The 19,232-nt window shown below is 48.2% G+C and overlaps 1 protein-coding gene across 15 annotated transcripts in view; it reads right to left on the bottom strand.

The window, feature by feature from the left end:
* The window catches only part of Agap1 (ArfGAP with GTPase domain, ankyrin repeat and PH domain 1), a 445,382-nt gene that overhangs the window by 10,968 nt on the left and 415,182 nt on the right, over nt 1–19,232 (bottom strand). The window lies entirely within an intron of this gene.

The following is a 19,232-nucleotide window of genomic DNA, read 5'->3' as shown; positions in this document are numbered from 1 at the left end:
GAGGAGGAGGGGCAGGGTGAAGGAGAAAAGGAGGAAAGCAAACCTCCTAGGAGGCGGTGTTTACATTGATCAAGGCAAGCTTGTTGGGCATGGTGGTGCAAGCCTTTCACCCCAGCACTTGGGAGGCAGAGGCAGGTGGGTCTGTGAGTTCCAGGTCAGTCATGGGTACACAGTGAGAGGCTCTCGTGTGCTGCCTTTATGCTCTGGGATAGCAAGGTTAGACATTGCTGGCTTCTCCAAAACAAAACAACAGAGAGGAAGGATGAGACATTGAACTCCACAGTCCTCCTGACTGAGCTCATTGCTAGGAAAAGGGGCGGTGTATGTGCACATTTGCATGTGTGTGTGTGTGCGCACGCGCGCACGTGCACACGTGTTTAGAGAGGATCTACTATTTCATGAGTAGCCTTTAGAATTTTCCCAGCAGCCTGCAGTGTGTTCCTGAGGACCGAGCTCAGCTCTTTCAGGAGGATGATGAAGAGAGCCAGCAAACCCCACACACAGAGACTAATTATCTCAGACTCAGTAAGACACTGACTCACAATGACTCCTAAAACCCAGAGCCTCTCCCTGCAATAATCAGAGCACACAGCTAGCAGCCGCATGAAGGAATCAAGCGCCTTCCCCCAACCCTCCAGAAAGAAAACTCATTACATTTCTGCTTCCGAGACCCAGAAGAAAGGCCTGTTTACACCTCTGCACAGTGTTTACACTGCGCCTGGTGACCTAGTGTCAGGTTAGCCCTAATCTGTTTTTAAATACTTAGGCAAACAGATCCTTCCAGGAGTAAATCTGGATTAGTTTTGCTTCACTTCCTGGTACATGTGAGTGACCCCCAAGTGACCCCTGACTCTTCATTCAGAGATTTCCAGGACAAACACTTGGCTTCAGCTGAGATAAACTGGCTCCCAGAACTGCAGCAAAGCCCTTACACACACACCCTTTACTTAGGTAGAAAGGTGGGGGACATCTAGGAAATGCAAGACCTAAACCCCAGAGGTCCTGATTCTATTTTAAGAGCTTGTTTATAATATGTTACACGTTTGTTGATGTAGTTCATAAATCAGAAAGGAGAAAGAGCAAGACGTGAATTAAATGAGAAGGGCTAATGGTGTAGGAGACGTCCAGACCTCCAATTTCCAATCTGCTAACTCTCATTTTTGGGTAGGCATTAAAATCAGACTGTCTTATTCTGCTCCAGCTGGTTTTAAAAGTCATTGCCAGATCATTCAGGGGTAACGGGGGAACTTCACATCAGAACTCTGGTCTTAACTGCAATGATTAAAATTTCATTTTAATATTCAAATACCCAGCCAAAGACTGAGCACAGATCCCTGCCTCCACCAAGGGCAAGCCCTAGACCTGCTCGTGGTGTAGCTTTTAGCGCTGGATGGAAATGGCTCTTTACTGGATTTTCGTACACTTTTAAAACATAGAACCCTGTGATGCCGACTGCTGGGTCCTCTGGCCTTCGAACTCACTAGATCTTCATGGTTACATCAGATCTCACATTTTTAAGCTAAAATCCTTTTTGTATAGAAATAGAGAGCCTGGTCCAGGGCCATGGAGGTTTATGGGTATGAATTCAGTTGTTCCCATCAACTCCCAAGTTCTCTCTGCTGCTCAGAATCTGTTTTTTTTTTTTGTGACCACTGCCTACCCTAACAAGTGTACCCCAATATTGACTTGGTGAGCTTTTCCCAATGACTGAGGGAAAAGGAACCCCATCAATGCTGTGCTGTGAGGTTGCGTTCTCTCCTTCCTGGAGATCTCAAGGTCTCAGCACTTGCTCCTCTTCTCACCTTTCCCTCCTCAGACACTTGTTTTGCCATCTATAAAATGGGCCGGTGACACTTGGTGAAGTTAGGGCTGTCCAGACCTAAAACCACACATGTGGCTTCCGCGCTGGCCACAGTAGCCCTCTCATGGCTGCAAACTGGTGAAAACCTATCTCTAACCACTCAGGGTCAGTTATGGTCAGGCACATAACATGGACCAGTGTGGTGTCATGTGACGGGCAAGCAAAGACGCCTGTGGTGTGTTGGGGGTTTCTAATCTGTGGCTGCCTGTCACTATAAGAGTCCCAGAACTCATCATTCTGAGCAGCTCTTGTCTAGGGGTTTGGTGAGTCCCTTGAAGGTGTTGAGGCCCCAGACATCCAGGGGTAAAGGGTCTTGGCTAATTCAAAAGATTCCATGGTTGTCAGTGTGGCTGGAGCTAAGTTTAGGGTGTGTATATGCACAGGTCTGAGAAGTCTAAGGTTCTTTGTTGTCATGGTCCAAACTGGTTGACACCAAGTTCACGTGTGTGGTTTCATTTGGAGACAGGTCTTTCGGGGGTAGATAAGGTTAAATGTGGTCCTTGAGGAGGATCTGCAAACTCACTACGGTTGGGGTACACGTGCAGCAGAAGGGTCATACAAGCCAGGAAGAGAGACCTTCCCAGACAACAGTGCTATCCACCATGCACCATGCACTTCCAGCCCCTGCACCCTGCACACGATCTTCTGCTATGGCGGCTTAGCCATCCTGCTCCATAGCTCTCACCAGTGAGAGGGGACACTCTGATAACAGTTTCGGTTCCATTCTGTCAACATCGACCCCCTAGGACACCACAGCGCCAAGGCACAGCGACTCCAATTGTTACGCTCGGGTCCCTTGGCCATGCGCTTCATTGTCCCCAAGGAAGGCCAGTTCAAGAGCAGCGGAGCTGGCAGTAGATCACCTCTCCTCATTCCAATGCCCTGGAGGACCACTGCTCACAGCCTCTGTTAGCTAATGAGCTAAAAAATGAATTATTGGCACGGCTGCCATCAGCAGGGAGGAGGGGCCAGCTCCTCATCAGGTCTTGGTGCTGACACACCTTTAAATAAATCAACTGCGGGGGGGGGGTAGTAATATGTCAGAAGAGAGACACCGACCCCATCCCTAAAAACACAGAGAACAGACGTTTTCAGGAGATATAGGGAGTGGCCCTCTGCCTCCTCCTGGTGTTTAAGTCACAGGCCATCACTGACCAGACACAGTCTCGGGTTTAGAGAATGGGTAGGGCTGGGTGGCAGAGCTAGAAGCCCTGCAGCTGTCTCAGTGTCTACTGGGCTCAGCCAAGGATGCTCTGATGCTATAGCTTGAAGGATGACCTTAAGGAGTGGTGACCTAGCTGAGTGCCCAGGTGCCCCCACAGAAACAGCTGCCTAGCGTCCTGGCTAGTTTGATGACCACTTGACAAGCTAGAGCCCTCGGAGTGGGAGCCTCATGAGAACACGCCTCCATAGGCGGGGCTGTGGTAGGTAAGCCTGTGGGGTGCTGTTTTAACCCGCGATTGATATGGAGTGGGAAGGGGCTAAGCAAATGTGGGTGAAGCCACCCCTGGGCTAGTGGTTCTGGGTTCTACAAGAAAGCAGCTGAGCAAGCCATGGGAAGCAAGCACTGCCCCATGGCCCCTGCGTCAGCTCCTGCCTCCGGGTTCCAGCTCTGTTTGAACCCTTGCCATAGCTTCCTTCAGTGAAGGAGTAGATGTGGGAGTTTAAATCAAACACGGCTCCCCCTCAAGCTGCTTGCTTTGGTCCTGGTGTTGTGTCACAGCAGTAGCAGCCCTAACTAAGACACCTGGGTCAGTCAGACCGGCAGTTGGGAACATGGAATGCCAAGGGATTCCCCAAACTGAGAAAGTGGTGAGTGGGGGGCGCGGGAGGGAATAAGACTGACTTCACAAGCCGGGTGGTGGTGGCACACACCGTTAATCCCAGCACTCGAGAGGCAGAGGCAGGAGGCAGAAGGCAGGAGGCAGGAGGTAGGAGGCAGGAGGCAGAGGCAGAGGCAGGTGAATCTCTGTGAGTCTACAAGAACTAGTTTCAGGACAGGTTCCAAAGCTACAGAGAAATCCTGTCTCGAAAAATCAAGACTGACTTCATGGACCACAGCCTTCTGTGAATAGAGGGCAGAGAAAGGTCACATAGATGCAGGACCACTGATCCTGTGGCACCAGACTTGAGGTGAAATCCATCAGATTTCAGCAAGGGGACTGAGACAGACAGCAGCATCACTGCCATGTAGGAGGGAAAATGTGAAGTTAGAGTGTGCAAAAGACTTAACCACTTCTGTGGAGACTTGGGCCAGCTCTTCACTGTGTGCAGGCTGCACTGTGGTCCACGATGGACCTTTGGGGTCTTGTCTTCGTATGAGTTCCCTGCTGTGTGCAGGCTGCACTGCGCTCTATGCCGGGCTCTTGGGTCTAGTCTTTCCATGAGTCCCTGTGTTTAGTGCTGGCAGACCCCAGCAGGAGCATTCACAGCAAGGCTCCTCATCAGGACAAAGCCAGCCAAGTGACAACACTATGGGTGGCTAGGATGGCAATGACTGGGACTTGTCTGTCCTCAAGTGACTGAAGGGGTGTCCTGGGATGCAGGCACTCCTCACATTTCCAGATGTCCAATACTGGCATCTATGTTTGGTGTCCTCCTCAGCAAGTGGAAACGTGGCAGCAGCTCCCTTACACGAGCTCATGAGGCCACTGCCACGATACTTTGTGACCAGTATGCTCTGCGAGTATGTGTCCCCCACCCCTGAACTCGTTTGTTGAAGTCACAAGCACCAAGATAATGGTCTTATGAGCTGGGTTTTGGGGGAGATGATTAAGTTGGAGGGCAGACTGGTGTCTTATCTAAGATACCCCAATGAGCTGGCTTGCTCCTTTCACAGTGTGAGGACACAGAACTGAATGTCACCTGTGGGGCAGATGCTGCACCCTCGCCAGACATCCAATCTATTGGCACCTTGATCCTGAAATTCTCAACCTCTAACCCTTAGCAGTACATTTCTAATGCTTTACAAACTGTTCTGTCTAGCTTGAGGTATAGTTTAATAGATAGAATGTGGGGGGTCCTGGGTCCTGTCCCCAGTTCCCACACTCCCCTCCCCAAATAAATTCCTCAATCCAAGGTTATTCGTTACAACCACCCTAAGACTGAAGCCCTCTGTGTCATCTCTTCACTTTCATTTATAGCTGAATGAGCCATGAGCATGGACGGATGCTGGAACCAGACGACTCGGGGCCAGGTGGGGCAGAATATTAGGCAGTCCAGGCACAGGATCGGGAGGCCTCCAGCTGGCCCCCATTGAGGACACCACAGATCTAGAGTCTCTGCCACCGCAGAGGATGCACTGACAAGCTGATCAGTCCCACCCCCAGCTTTCTTCCTTACTGAAATTGTTTCCCAATCATTAAGAACAACAATTTTCGGAAAAGGTACAAAGAGAAAGACTACAGTTGTGGGGACCGAAGTTGCCGTCTGAGGCCGAAATCCTATGAGTGCCCCGCCATCTTTCCTGTGACCAGGCAAGGAGTGTCATTTCAGCACCAGCAAATCCTTGACCCCAAAGAATAGAAAAGTGTAAGGTGAGACCCTGAGGTGGGTAACGGGAGGTCTGCGAGAGGAAGAGGTCAGACTGTGCATGGAACACCTTTCTTAGAGAAGGGGACCTTTCTGTCTTTTGTTTTTGTGAGACAGCGCTTCCAGGAGCCTACGCTAGCCCTGAGCTCACTACACACCTTGACCTCCTGAGTGCTGGCATTACTGGTGTGCACCGCCAGCTTTCTTTTATGCAGTGCTTGGGACTGAACCCAGCATCGCATCTGTGGGGCAAACAACTGAGTTCCAGCCTGAGTCTTACCCCTTTCCCATTCCTGCTGCCAAGATGCTCCCTCCTCAGCTCCTACTGCAAAGACAGAGCCCTGCTAACTAACTGTCGCCAGTTGTGTTTTGGGTCTGGCGGGGAGGGCTCAGCACACTGCCAAGGGCTAAGAAGGTTAATGGGTTGATTCCCAGAAAGAAAAAGTTTTTCACGGAGCTTCTGACGGGCTTTCAGCACTGTCCTGTGGATGTCTAGGAGATGCGTCACTAAAACACAGACATGGGGGTGGGTGGCCAGACAACCCTTGGTCCTCCCGGGAGCCTGCAGTCCTGGCTGGTGATCGTGTTTCTGGGCTAGGGTGATGAGCTGTCCCTCAGTGGTATGGTCTGCAGCCTTCAGACCTCACCAAGCATTGGAGGCTCTGGAGCACCAAGGGCTTTTCCCAGAAGTTTGCTCGCTGTGAAGCCTTCAGGGCTTATTCTTATTTGAACCTTCCCCACGAATGGTAAAGGAGCAAGAAGTAATTTTGTGTGTGCACACGTCACTTATATCACATTGCTCCTTCTGGAAACCTCTTTTCTTCCTAAAGCAAGCAAGAGGATTTTTTCAGTAATGGTTTTTATAGGTCATTCTGGAGGCATGAATGCCCTTGGGGTGGGGAGGTGAAACTGGAGGAGCCACACATGGTCCTGAACTGGTGACAGATGAGGAGAGGAAGGACAGAGAGGGAGAAGAGAAAAGAAAGGGCTAGCAGCAAGGAATTTGCAAAGTGCTTCCTGCCTCAAGCCAAACAGGAACTGGGAGAGGAGGCATGGAAGACAGGGCTGGAACAATATGTTTGGGAAAGAGGGGGGCTCCCTCCCTGCAGGGCAAGCCCAGGCCCAGTGCTAGCTGAGCACCAACCCCTGCTCACATGCATGCCTTCTCCGGAGCTGCGTTGCTAGGGGGTCAGGCCACTGCACTGAGGATGGCTAACAAAGACCGATGGATATTTATTCCTTAATTACTGAAAGCTTTTAAGAAACTGGCCACTGTAAATCCCACATACAGGGAGCAGGAGACGACAGACGAGAATTTATACTCATGGAGCAAAGACAAAATAAATATCTGGCCTGACTTCTGATCAATATTATGAGTGTTTTTTGCCAACCTGCAGGGTATTTTATGAGCATGGGGGAACAGAACAGGATCATTATTAATTAAATAAAGTCAACCGTATTAGGCTTATTACTTCTGCAAGTCACGGTTAGCCAAGGGGCCAGGTAGATCTACAGGCAGGTGCCGGTCCAGGCATCGGAAGGAGCTAACTGCCTGTCCCAGCGTTCCTTATTGGAAGAAGTTATCAGTATTATACTGTCTGGTATAGCCCATGTTGCCCAGAGGGTACCTGGGCAATAGCAGGGTTTTCAGGAGGCTGAGTTTCGTCTCAGCCTGTGCTCTGGTCTAGATAAGGCTGGCACCTTGAGGCCTTCACAGTCATGCTGTGGCGAGTGCCAGGTCCCTCTCCACACTTGCCCCTTCCTGACCTGCTGGAGCTGCTACAAGTTAATACTGGCAAAGGCCCAAAGATGTCTCCAGATCACAGCTCAGCAGACAGACAGACATTCCTGGAGTTTCCTTGTAAACTGCCAGACCTAAGATCCTTCAGCACTAGCCACGGTGATTATCAGTATGCGTTTCAGCACTGGAAAACACACAGAGCAGCAGCCTGTGCCCAGCATGCAGGGGGCTGGGGAAAGCAGTGACGGGCTACAGTGCAGGGCACAGAGATGAGGGGATGGGGACCACAGGGTGGGTATGCGACACCTTCCTCAGATTCCACCCTGAAGCCCTAGCTCTGGAAATGCATGTTTTAGGAGGGGGCATCGGGGAGTGAAAGGGTCAGGAAGGGGGTGCTATATAGTGGGACACATCAGAGACAACTGGCCTCCCAGACAGCGTACAGCAAGAAGCTGTATATAAGCCGAGAATAGCCGCACTCCTAAAGTCAGTAGCACCTTGTCCAGCAGTGGCAATGGACACCGATAAGGGGTGATGCCATCTCTGAGCACACCTGCTGTCCTTGGTCACCCCAGCCCTATCCTTTCATTCCAACCTGGTTATATTTGTAAGACCGAAGTTAGTTCAAGAACACTTGCATGCCTTGTTCTCAACCTTTCAAGCAGGGAGAGCCTGGATGTGGGGGTCATGTCTGTTATCTCCATACTCCGGAAGCTGAGGCAGGAGGACTGCTATGGGTTTGAGAACAGCCCGAGTTATACAGTGAATTCTAGGTTGAACATAAGCTGTCTGTTCTGTATGTCTCCAGACACTGGCTCACTGTTGCTTACCCCAAGGAAGGTCCTAAGTCTAGTAGTTTACAAGGAAACCCCAGCCAGGATTGCATAGTGAAACCTTCTCTCCCAAAATTGGAACAACAAAAATCAGGGCGTTATAATGTTTTCTATCTCTCCAGTCCAAGGAACTGGTCACTCTGTGAATCTCACTGCTTTTCCTAGTGGTGGCCTTGGCGGAGGATGCTCTCCTGCTCGTTGTGGGCTGGGTAGGTTAGCCATGTCTTCCCTCATGGAGCCAGCAGAGTACATCTATCTGGATGCAAAGCTGAGCTGAAATTGCCTAGACCTTACCAGAGCAGCGAGGACAGGGTAACAGGCTGTACCTCCTGGCTGGTTCTGCCTCTAACCAAGGCAATTCCATTGCTGTATATTAGGTTACGTCACTGAGTTCTATGTATTAAGTGGCTAAGTACTGCAGTTTCTGATGGGATTCTGACAGTGAGCCTCAGAGGCCTGTCTCCCTAGGGACCAGAGAAGGACTCGGTGTCCATGAGTGTGAGAGGCAGATGCCCTGGGTACTGAATTATGAAGAACTACCTGGGAGGCTGTAGGCATGAGGTTTCTGTCCAGGCACCCAGCTTAGCTCCTCTCAGAGTACTGACCCCTGGAGCTATGACTGACAGTCCTTTGACAGCCGGTCTCTGCGCTAAGTCAGTCCCGGGCACAGGATCCTGGAGCAGACAAGCAAATGAAGATCTTAAATTTCCTCAGTCCTTGGTATGAATTCTCCCTGAGATTCAGTAGAGTGATAACAGGTTCCTTTATCTGAAGAAATGGGAATACACCTATCCACATAGTGAAATGCAAAGAGGTTATGTATGGTGTGTGTGGTGGGCTGCAGAAGCCAGAGATGAGGAAAGAGAACCAAGAGCAAGTCTAGGCTGAGGCCAGGGAAGCTCCAGCAGGAAGAGGCTGACCCTGCCTCAGGTGACATGGAGAGGCACTGGACTAGGGTAACCAGCAGGTGGTTGGGACACACCACAGAGTTTGGTACTTGGGGCAAAAGGGCAGTGAGTGATTGCTGTGTGTGACATTTTTCCTTTTCCTGGGAGGCCATGGGGCCGGGAACAGGAAGTGACAGAGTTCCTGATTAGTGTTGAAGGAGAGGAACCCTTTCCATAAAAACGGTACACAAGGAGCCACAGTGAGCACGGCTGTCCTTGGAGAGGCAAGTCCAGGTGGCCAGGCACAGGGAGCAGAAAAACCAGGGCTGGACCAGCAGGTAGCAGGTGATGATGATGACGACAACACATGACACCCCACGGGATGGGACGTGACACCCCAAAACACTAAGAAATCTAACTTCCAAGCAAATGACTTGAGAGAATGCCACGGTGTTAGAGAAAGGAAAACCTAAGTTTGTCCCAGAATCGGCTAAGATATAATGTCAACATTTCCCTCTCTTTTCTATCCCACCATAAAATAACACAACAAAACACAGGCATTTAAAGGACTCGAGCCCCAGTTCCACCTCTTTAAGCACAATTTCTCTGGGTGTCTCTCAGTCCCTGTATGTTTACAAAGGACGGGCTCTCAGCTGGACTAGCCACAAGCACTGTAGGTGCGCCTGAGCCTTGTCACTGGGAAGAAACGAAAGAACTGTCTGTTTTTAGAAACAAATCCAAGAAATCTGTGCCAGTTAAGAGCGAGCCTGGGCAAGTGGAGCGAGGCAGATCTAGATTCCGTGTAATGTGGCATGAAACGCAGCTAGACCTCGGTGGCCCTCCCGGCTGCCTCGGTGGTGGAGTCCCCATCACAGTGAATTAAGTCTGCCATAACTGTGGCTGATGTGATGGGCTTTGGAACATACCGCATCATAAACAGATAAGGGAAGAGAAATGGCCCTTTTCCTCCACCCGGGATAATGTAAGATGGATGCAATCCCTCCCCTGGTGTGCACGGTTGTCCTTTAAACACCACGGAGAGGGAAGCCCAAGACCCCTTCTGCAGGGAAAGGCCAGGAACAAGAAGATCCACAAAGCACAGACTCCACCCATGACTTCTGAAAGTGGCCCTCAAAACAGGGATGGTCCCAGGTTGCTAAGCTGTAGCCCATTTAGTGACGCCATGGGAAGTCCTGAGCAATTTTCTGCCATAAACTGCCAACTGCCTTTAAGAATATAATCCTCAGTAACACTACTTTAAAAAGGCATAAGACTATTGATTGTGAACAATACAGTATCTTCTTAATGTAGCTTTTTTTCTTTGAATCTAAGGGAGGGAGGAGATTCCATAGTGACAGCTACCAACCATAACAATAAGGACACAGGCTTTCCAGGAGGGGAGGCATTGAGACTATGCAAATGCCAAGACACTTAAAGGTAATTTGCATCTAACTTTTTCCAAAGTAGGGAAACACAGAAAGTGCTGAGGACATGAATAGGATTAGTAGTCTGGGACCCGCTGGTTCCAGTGGGGACCACAGATGAGGTCCCTAGTGAGGAAGGGCAAGGGTAGCCTCTGAGCAGCCATTCCTATTAGCCGAAGCAGACTCCATTCCAAAGTAATGACAGTCAAAATGTTCCGGAGACCAGATAATACTTTCTAGAGGAAACCTTACAAACTGATGGACTGATATTACTAATACACGGCTCATGGCTGGGAAGACAGCTCAGGAAGTGGAGGACTATAAGGCATGAAGACCTAAGTTTGGGTCCCCAGCACCTATATAAAACACCAGCAGGGTACGCCCATAATCCCAGCACTGGGGTGGCAGAGACGGGAGGGTCCCTGAGGCTTGCTGGTCACATACATGCATTCATGTATGCCTGCTCAAATCCATACAACCACTAGGTGATTTTTCCAAGTGTAGTTCTGTTGTAGTAGACCTGACCAAAGAATAAGTGTCTTAAGGATATACATTTGTTCTCTATAACGAGAAAAGATTATTATTTAACAAGAAAGAGTGAAAATCTCTAACTAATGGGATCAGGAGACAGAAACTGGTCAGATAGTTTACTTTCCACAAGTGACAGACTCTAACCTACTTTACATCATTGCCTCTGGCAGGAAGTGTGAACTCTGAGAGAAGATCTCGAAGAGCGGCTAGAGCAGCTCCTGACCCTGGACACTGCGTGACACAGGGAAGCCCGGCGTCAGGCGAGCCATCTTCTGCTGTCAGTGCCAGAATCTGACAGTTACTGCTCGGGGTCCCAGGAGGACTCCAGAAGTCCTGAACAGTTCAGCGACTGAGTACCAGCTGATGGTGGCAGAGTTGTGGTCAGTCGACCGAGAAATGGCAAAATTTAAACCAGAAGATGAAGACTTTGTAAGCGGATTCTGAACCCACTTATCCCACCCTCTCTCTGCAGAGAAGTCCCTAACTGAGACATTCAATTGCTGGCTGCAGAGCTGGCCACAGCCTGCCTCTGGAAAACAAAACAACAACCAAAAGATTTCATCGAGACAGTTAATGTCAAAAATTCAAAATGTGGGGAAACAGTATGGCAGTTGTCTGAGTGATTAAAAACAGAATTACTGTATGTCCCAGCAAGGCCCCTTGCCCAGTAGGTACCTACAAGATGGGCATGAGGGGCTGGACCAGGCCCACGGAAGCATTACTCGCAGGAGCTATACAGTGAGGAAGCACAGGTGAAGAAGTTATACTGAATATATTCAATGGAATGCTACTCATTGCTATTGAAAAGGAAGGAGATTAGGACATGGACTACAATATGGATAAACTCTGAGGACAGTACGCTAAGGGAAATAAGCCAAACATAAAGGATAAGGCTTTGGTTCTACATACAGAACCAGTCATGAGTCCTGCTCACAGGAACAGACAGACTACAGGCTCCTGGTTGCCAGGGGATAATTGGGGAGGGGCAGGGAGGAAGGAGCTTGTGTTGAAAGATAGTTTTAGAGGTTTGAGAGATAGCTCAGCACTGACTGCTCTTACAGAGGACTTGAGTTCAATTCCCAGCACCCATTAAGTTGAGTTCCGGGGTATCTGACACTCTCCTCTAGCCGTGACCACTCAGCCTGAGTTCTGACCAAACATCCATATCCATGAGATGATGACAAAGTAGTAGCGATGACAGTGACGATAAGACAGTCCCCTCACAGAAAAGGTGCCTGTGGGTGAACAGGATGTATAGCTAGAACTTACTGCCAAAAATGTGAACTTCAAAAAAATTAAGGTGGTGAATTTTGGATTATGTATATTTATACTACAGTCCTCCCCACAAGACAGAGTCTCACAGCCCAGGCTGGCCTCGGACTTCTTATATAGCCAAGGATGACCTTGAACTTCTCATCCTCCTGCCTTCTCTCCCTAAGCACTAACATTACGTGTGCCACCATGTCTACTTTATATGCTTCTAGAGAGTGGACCCATGGCTTCAGGAATGCTAGGCAAAGACTATCAACTGAGCCATCCCTTGATGTTTGCAGTTTGAGTGACTGTCTGAAGATACTTTTCCATTTCTGTGACGAAACACCACAACCCAGGGAACTTACAAAAGCAAGCTTTTAACTGGGCTTGCAGTTTCAGAGGTTTAGAGTCCAAGACAGACCACAGGCACGGCAGCGGGGACAGCTGAGAACATACACTTTATCACAACAGGAAGGGGAGAGAACTAACTGGGGATGGCGGAGGTCTTTTGCAACCTTAAAGCTTGCCCCTCAGGGACATACTGCCTCCAAGGCTACGCCTCTTAATCCTTCTCAAACATTTCTACCAACTGGGATCCAAGTATCAAACATATGCACCTATGGGGCCATTTCCATTTAAACTTCCACAATTATTTTGAGTGGAGCTGTCATGAAAGTTTTATGCATTATTTTTTGTGTCAAATTTTTATTTTTCTATCCAAAATGTCCAAGACTAATAAGTATTAAGTCATATAGGGAATATTCTCATACCTATTAAACTGTTCTCCAGACTAGAAGTGATTAGTATGATACGATTTTTAAGGTGCTATTTGATGAAAACCAAAGACTAAGATTATAAAGTATGTTTTAGAGGAAGTAATATCCTAGTATCAGTGTGCTATAGACTCAGTCCAAGGTGGCCTCCACTATATCCCTACAGAAAGCAGAATTCTGACAGCCACAGTTATGACAAAGTATGTCAGAAAAAAAAAAACCCACCCAAACAAGTCTAAAACAAAGCAAAAAGCAAAACCAAAGTAGAAGATGGTATGTAGGTGTTAAGTGATAGGCTTGTTGGTTTTTTTTGTTTGTTTGTTTTGTTTTGTTTTGTTTTTTGAGACAGGGTTTCTCTGTAGCTTTGGAACCTGTCTTGGAACTAGCTCTGTAGACCAGGCTGGCCTCAAACTCAGAAGGATCCACCTGCCTCTCTGCCTCCTGATTAGAGGTATGAACCACCACTTCCTGACTAAGTTATACACTTGTAAATATGTTTAAAAGATCTTTAAGTATGGTTAGGGGGATCAAATTTATAAGACTGTCAAGTAACAATTGTGAGACACCCAATTCTGCTGGCTTTCAGCACAAAAAGGCTACAAAGGTCTGAGCAATGGGAAGCGTCTGAGACAGGGCTGGGCCTCTGATACTGCCAAGGTCCCGTCCACAGGGTACCTCAATTCAGCTGCCTGTTTTTCTGTGCCTCTCTCCTGTCTCTTTGTAGTCTCTTTGGGGGCACATTTGGAAATTATTTAAAAAGATACAATGACTCTAATCTGTTACCAATTAGAAGAAACACGAATATTATTTTCTAATTTGTGATTCTTGAGCATACATCTCAAAACCCCAAGAGAAGTAATTGGAATAATCACACCCGTTCCTATTATGCTCTTGAAATGAGAGGGTGACTCTGTCCTTCCTGAATCATGTGCCTGGGGGTTGAAGGTATCTATAAGATATCAAAGCCCTGGATGTGAGCCACCATTGTAATACAGACAGTGTGGTGAGCTCTCTGCAGGGGCAGGAAGTGGGTGAGAGGAGTCGTGATCACTGGTTAAGACATGTTTCTCCCTGCGATGCCCCCACCCCAAACTTCCCCATCCTGCGGACTCATTTGTAGCTAGAAAACCTCTTTCTAGGCACAAGCCTGATTTATGAGAGGAGAATGGTTTTTTTCCCCTTCCAAACCTAGTTATCCTGCGACTTGAGTGACTACCCCCTGAAAATGGATAATTTCTTGATGCTTAACAGTAGAAAGTCCACCAATGAGGAGTGTGGCACACTAATAAATTTATAGGGCGTTATAGCCAATTAGAGTGCACCAGCCATTCAACGCCAATCAACTTACCATTCCGCAAACGCACTCTTTATGGCCCAGTCTTGCGGTTCCATCCCTCATTTATATGTTTGAAAAGCAGCACATTAATGCTGACAGTACAGGAATCTGGAATTTGTAGCAGGCCTTCTGGGGAAGCAACCTCCCTTCCCCTCAGGGCAAACTTCTCTTTGTTCTTTGGTGGGAGATGGGAGGCATCTGTATGGAATGAGATTCACTCAAGACTTTGGGTATTCCCCATGAATGCAGGCCATTTGGGAACCTTCCTGCTAATACCCAGGAGGTATATCTGCTTTATGGTCTGTTTTTATAAATCTAAACTGCATATTCACTGGGCAGAGATTCAGAGTGAAACTGGAAATGGGCAGGCTAGGGAAGGCATTGGGAATGACGAGGAAACAGGAAGTCTATAAGTCCAGTTTTTGCATGAAGCATTGACTGGGATGTTTTGTTATTTCTTTGTGTGTGTGGGTGGGGGGGGAGCTGCCCATTTTGATTGGGTCCAATGGTTTGGATACTGCCACTGATATGAGCAGTCTGGCTTAACCTTTTCCTTTGGACACTGTGAATGTCCCTTCTCTTTCCTGAGTTGTGACATGGATGTTTTCAGGGAGATCGTCTTCCTTCCTCTTTCTTTGCAGCAATGAGCTCTCTGACCCACCCCATCTGTCTTTCTAGGGCTTACCCTTGTTATCCATCTTGTTTAAATGAATACTAACTAGGCACTCTCAGCATGTGGATGGGGCATCCACGTGGCAGTGTGCAAGGCAGGCAGAGAGATAAATGTGTCATAGTAAGAGTGACATTGGCGAACACAAGTACTGTAATTCATGGGAGAAAAACCAATCAGGAGAAGCCACGTTCTCCTAGCTTCTAATGTGCATACAGCCTGCAATTAATTTACATAATAAAGCCCAGGTCAAGAATTAACACTACTTTCTTCAGCTTAGGAACATAATGGACACCAGCAAAAATTAGGACACCAACACACTGAACCCAGGTCACCAACAAAAACTTTACCAACCAAGAGCACATAATACCGGCCAAGGCAGACTCTCTGAAGGGTTCCTGGTTCACCATCGTCGCTGCAGAAACAGCAACCAAGAGGCAAACGCCAGGTTTCCTTACTTCCTATCAGAGCTGGGGGTCACATTACTCTTCCTTGGGGTACAGATGAACCCTTTACTTTTAGCAATTTCCAAATAAGAAAATACTGATGACTTCTAGCAAGGGCCGGGGGTTACTCTCTGACTAAGCCATGACAGGGAGGAGCAAGGCCAGGAGCCTGGGGTCTGGCTGATCATGTCAAGTGAAATGCACACCTGCAAAGGCCTTTGCCTTTCTGGAAATAAACATGAAGAATGAAGGTCTTTGCTGCTCCAGAGTAAGGTCTTGCCTGGAGTGTATGTTTAATATACTGGATAGATGCCCTTCCTAGGGTTGGGGATTCTGAGCTGGCCTTACTGGGCCTTTCTGTTGGGGCTGTGCTAGAGGTTGATGTTAATCCCACCAGCCAGCCTCCACCACCTTCACACACTTCCAAGCTGATACAGACAGAGAACAATGGTACTCCCTCTTACCTTCAAGATCTCTGAGCTCCAGAGGCCTACCCTAGTCTCACGGTGAGAGTCAGTGAATCAAGTTTCAAAGACATCGACTTCCTCCTTGATGGACAGAGAAAGTAGCTATGCCTTTAGTTGCTACCTGGCAGATTCCATAGTATGGTACATAAATACGGAAAGCCAGTGGAGGGCAGGGTGACCGGGTCATGACATCCAAAGGACTCGGCTCAGATTCTACCACCTCCTTCCTACGCTGCACTCATCATTTTAACAGGGACTGCGGGTCAGGGACAGGCATGTCATGGTAGGGTCACGACAACTGGATGGTCATAATATGCGAGGGAAATGGCCCTGAAAGAGCAACAGTGCCTTTATAGGAAGGGGCTGGGGGACTCTCTCAAGAATGAGCACACAGAACGCCGTCCCCACCCCTACCCCCACCCGGGGCTTCAGCTTCCTCTCATTCCCACCTCACCCCCTAAACAGCACTGGAATGCCCTGTCCCCTGATGGGCTCCATAATGAGAAGTACTGTCAATCACAGCTCCATTAGCCTGGACAGACTTTCAGTTCCTGAAACAATTTATTGGATTCCCAGAAGCAAATGGGCCTTCTTCCTTTTCAGCTCTGTTTTTAGGGAGCTATTCAGAGGGAGTGTGTGTCCCTTCTGTCCCTGCTGGGCCGCCTTTGTTCCCTCCATCTACTCATGAAAACAGTTTCCTGCATCTACCTACCTCCTCTGTCCTGGCTTCCCCAGTGTTTGCCCAAACGTCTTCCCTCCACTGTTCAGCTGCCACACAAACCCACCAGCTGTTTCCAGCTACTGAACCAGGGAGAGGCGGCAGTCAATTCTATTTGCAGGTTTTTGGAGGGAACCAGAGCAGGGGGTGGGGGAAGGGAAGAGGCACATGTGAAATTAAACTGATGCACAGAAAAGAATGAGATAATGAATGGAAGGTAGAGGGTGCCCGTCTCGTCCGTAATTCCTAGGTCCCTACTCTACTTTTCCCTACCAGGAATTTAATGAACTCTATAAAGAATGGGTAAAGATGTAGCTGCCAAAATTTTATCCCACAAGCATATAATTTTCCTAACTTTGAGGCAGGATCTACTACATAGCAGCCCAGCTGGCCTCAAATTCTTGGTCACAGTCTCCAGGGGGCTGGGATGACATGCACACACCACGATGCCTGGTGAGTAATTTTGAATGCTCGATGCTTATAACATCTTAAGATCTATCTTGATGATGGTTGAAGTTTAGGTTCTGATAAAATTTTCAAGTACTTAAAAAAAATCAACCCAGCAATCTTCACTTAAGATCTCCATGCCTTTTGGCTTCTGAATAGAAGAGGAGGCTAGAGAATTACTCAGGATAACATTCCCCTCACTGCTCTTCCTGGAGAACGATACACACTGTACCACTGCACCTGAGAAGGAAGGCTCTGCCTTGTAGGCATAAATCACTTTAACTTTTAGCCTGGGAAAACAGGCTGCAGAAACAGAGGGCTACGTCTTGCCTTCTGAGGCTCTCAAGTCAATAGTAAATTGGGGGGCACCATTGTGCCACAGAGATCCAATCAGGATAAAATTATGCAGTCATGTACGAAATAATATCTATTAGGCTAATTTAATCACCGAATACTTTACAGACGAATTAGAATTTAGAATCCAATTATTTCTAACATTCGGACTGTCAGAGCCTGTTTCTAGGCAGGAGGAAGAAGAAGAAAAAAGGAGAGGATGATTAGGGCAGCTTTTAAAAATGCAGCCAGCAAGGTTGGGATAGCAAGGGAGGGATAATGGATCTGCTAGGGTTTTGCCATCACACCACTCTGCCCTATCCTATGGGCCCGGGACACACAGATTCGGTTAGCCCTGATGGATACCTATTGTCCTGGCCAGGAACCATACAATCCCCAAAGGAGCCTTCTTCCTCATGGCTGGCACTTCATGAAGGCAGCTGGCTGGGCCAATGATGCAGACCAGCTATTGGACCTGGGAGTCTGCAGTACCCAGGGGCTACTGTAGGAGCCGTGGACACATCCTAGTGTTCCTGCCTACCTGCTCCCATGCCCTGCCTGCTTCAGGGCTGCATTGCCTTTCATGAACAGTAAGGTTGTCCGGAGACTGGGACAAGCTGAAGAAACAGAAGAGGCCAGGACCCTGTGGACCTCTGAGATGGGAGCTTGTCATGCCACATGAGAAGCTGCTTACTACCCTTTCTGTGGGAGCAACTGAGGCCGGGAAGAGTGGGAGCTGGGTTCATCTTTAAAAAGTTAAAACTGACTCAACATTATTTTCTATGCGCACATGTACCTGTGTGCATGTATGTGCTATGACGGGCATGTAGAGGACAGAGAAAAACTAACAGGAAGAAGTCAGTGCTCTCCTACCTGTGAGTTCTGGGGCTTGAACTCAGGTCTTCAGGCTTGGCAACAAGTACCTTAAACCTCTGAGCTTGCCAGTCCAGCTGGGTGCTCATCATTGCAAGATCAAAGCTAACCTTGGAGCGGGTCCCTCTTCCAAACAGAGAATGTTCTGATGAGAGAGTCAGTGTGGAGACTGGGTTGCTACTTCAGGAACAATCAGGGTAGTGGTTTTTCGTTTTCTTATTTTTATAGGTTGGTTCAGGCAGCAATGGATCATGTAAACAACTATTTTTAAAAATTAGCACTTGAGTTATATTTGAGTTATAAATAGTAATATTTATTTCAGGGTTTCAATCACTTAAATCCCAACAGAGACTTTGTGAAAAAAATGACTGAAATGCAAATCTTTCTTTCTTTTTTTTTAATGTTACATCTTCTTTGGGGAGTAGAAGTATGCAGGGGCCTCTGCATCCTGGTTGTTTCGCAATCCTTAGGAATCTCCCACATTTCCAACAGTGGAGTGGGAATATTAGGGAAAACCCGCCACTTAATGATTTCTTCCAGAATGATCCTTACAGCATGAAACGAACAAATGTACTATGCATTTAAATTTTAACATGCCAGCAGGTTATGGGGCTATTGTCAAGACCGCATACATCTGTTTAAGTTTAAGGTGGCCATGGAGACCCTTTTACTTCAGGAAGGCACAGACACAGTTAACCTCCTTGCCAAAGCCACTGTCCAAGGGCCTCCCCCGCCCACTGGAAGGGGGAGGGCCCTCGATGTCTGCAGGCCTCAGGGGGTTTATGATGGGGGGCTTCCTGCCTGGCTGAACAGAAAGCCTGACCCTATAGACTTTGTGGGTCCTCCTGCTCATTTTCTTCCTCCTGGCACAAAAGGTATCCTTATTATCCCTTTAATTACTGAGCTGGGTATCTGCTGGGCTCTGCCCACTGTCCTCAAGGACTTTTGTGTGTGTTCCTGGGTGGGTGCACGTGTGTCCACATCTGCCTCTTCTATTCATGTGGTCGAGGGCAAGGCTCTGGGTGGGATCTCTGAGGAGGCAGGCCTTGTTTTAGGACGGTTTATTGTGCCTTTTAATAATACTGTTCAGGGGCTGGAGAGTTGGCT

This window comes from Myodes glareolus, chromosome 1, assembly GCF_982192425.1.
Source record: "Myodes glareolus chromosome 1, mMyoGla1.1, whole genome shotgun sequence".
Taxonomy (NCBI): domain Eukaryota; kingdom Metazoa; phylum Chordata; class Mammalia; order Rodentia; family Cricetidae; genus Myodes; species Myodes glareolus.
Note: the sequence above shows the minus strand (reverse complement) of the source record. Positions and strands in the feature narration are given on the sequence as shown.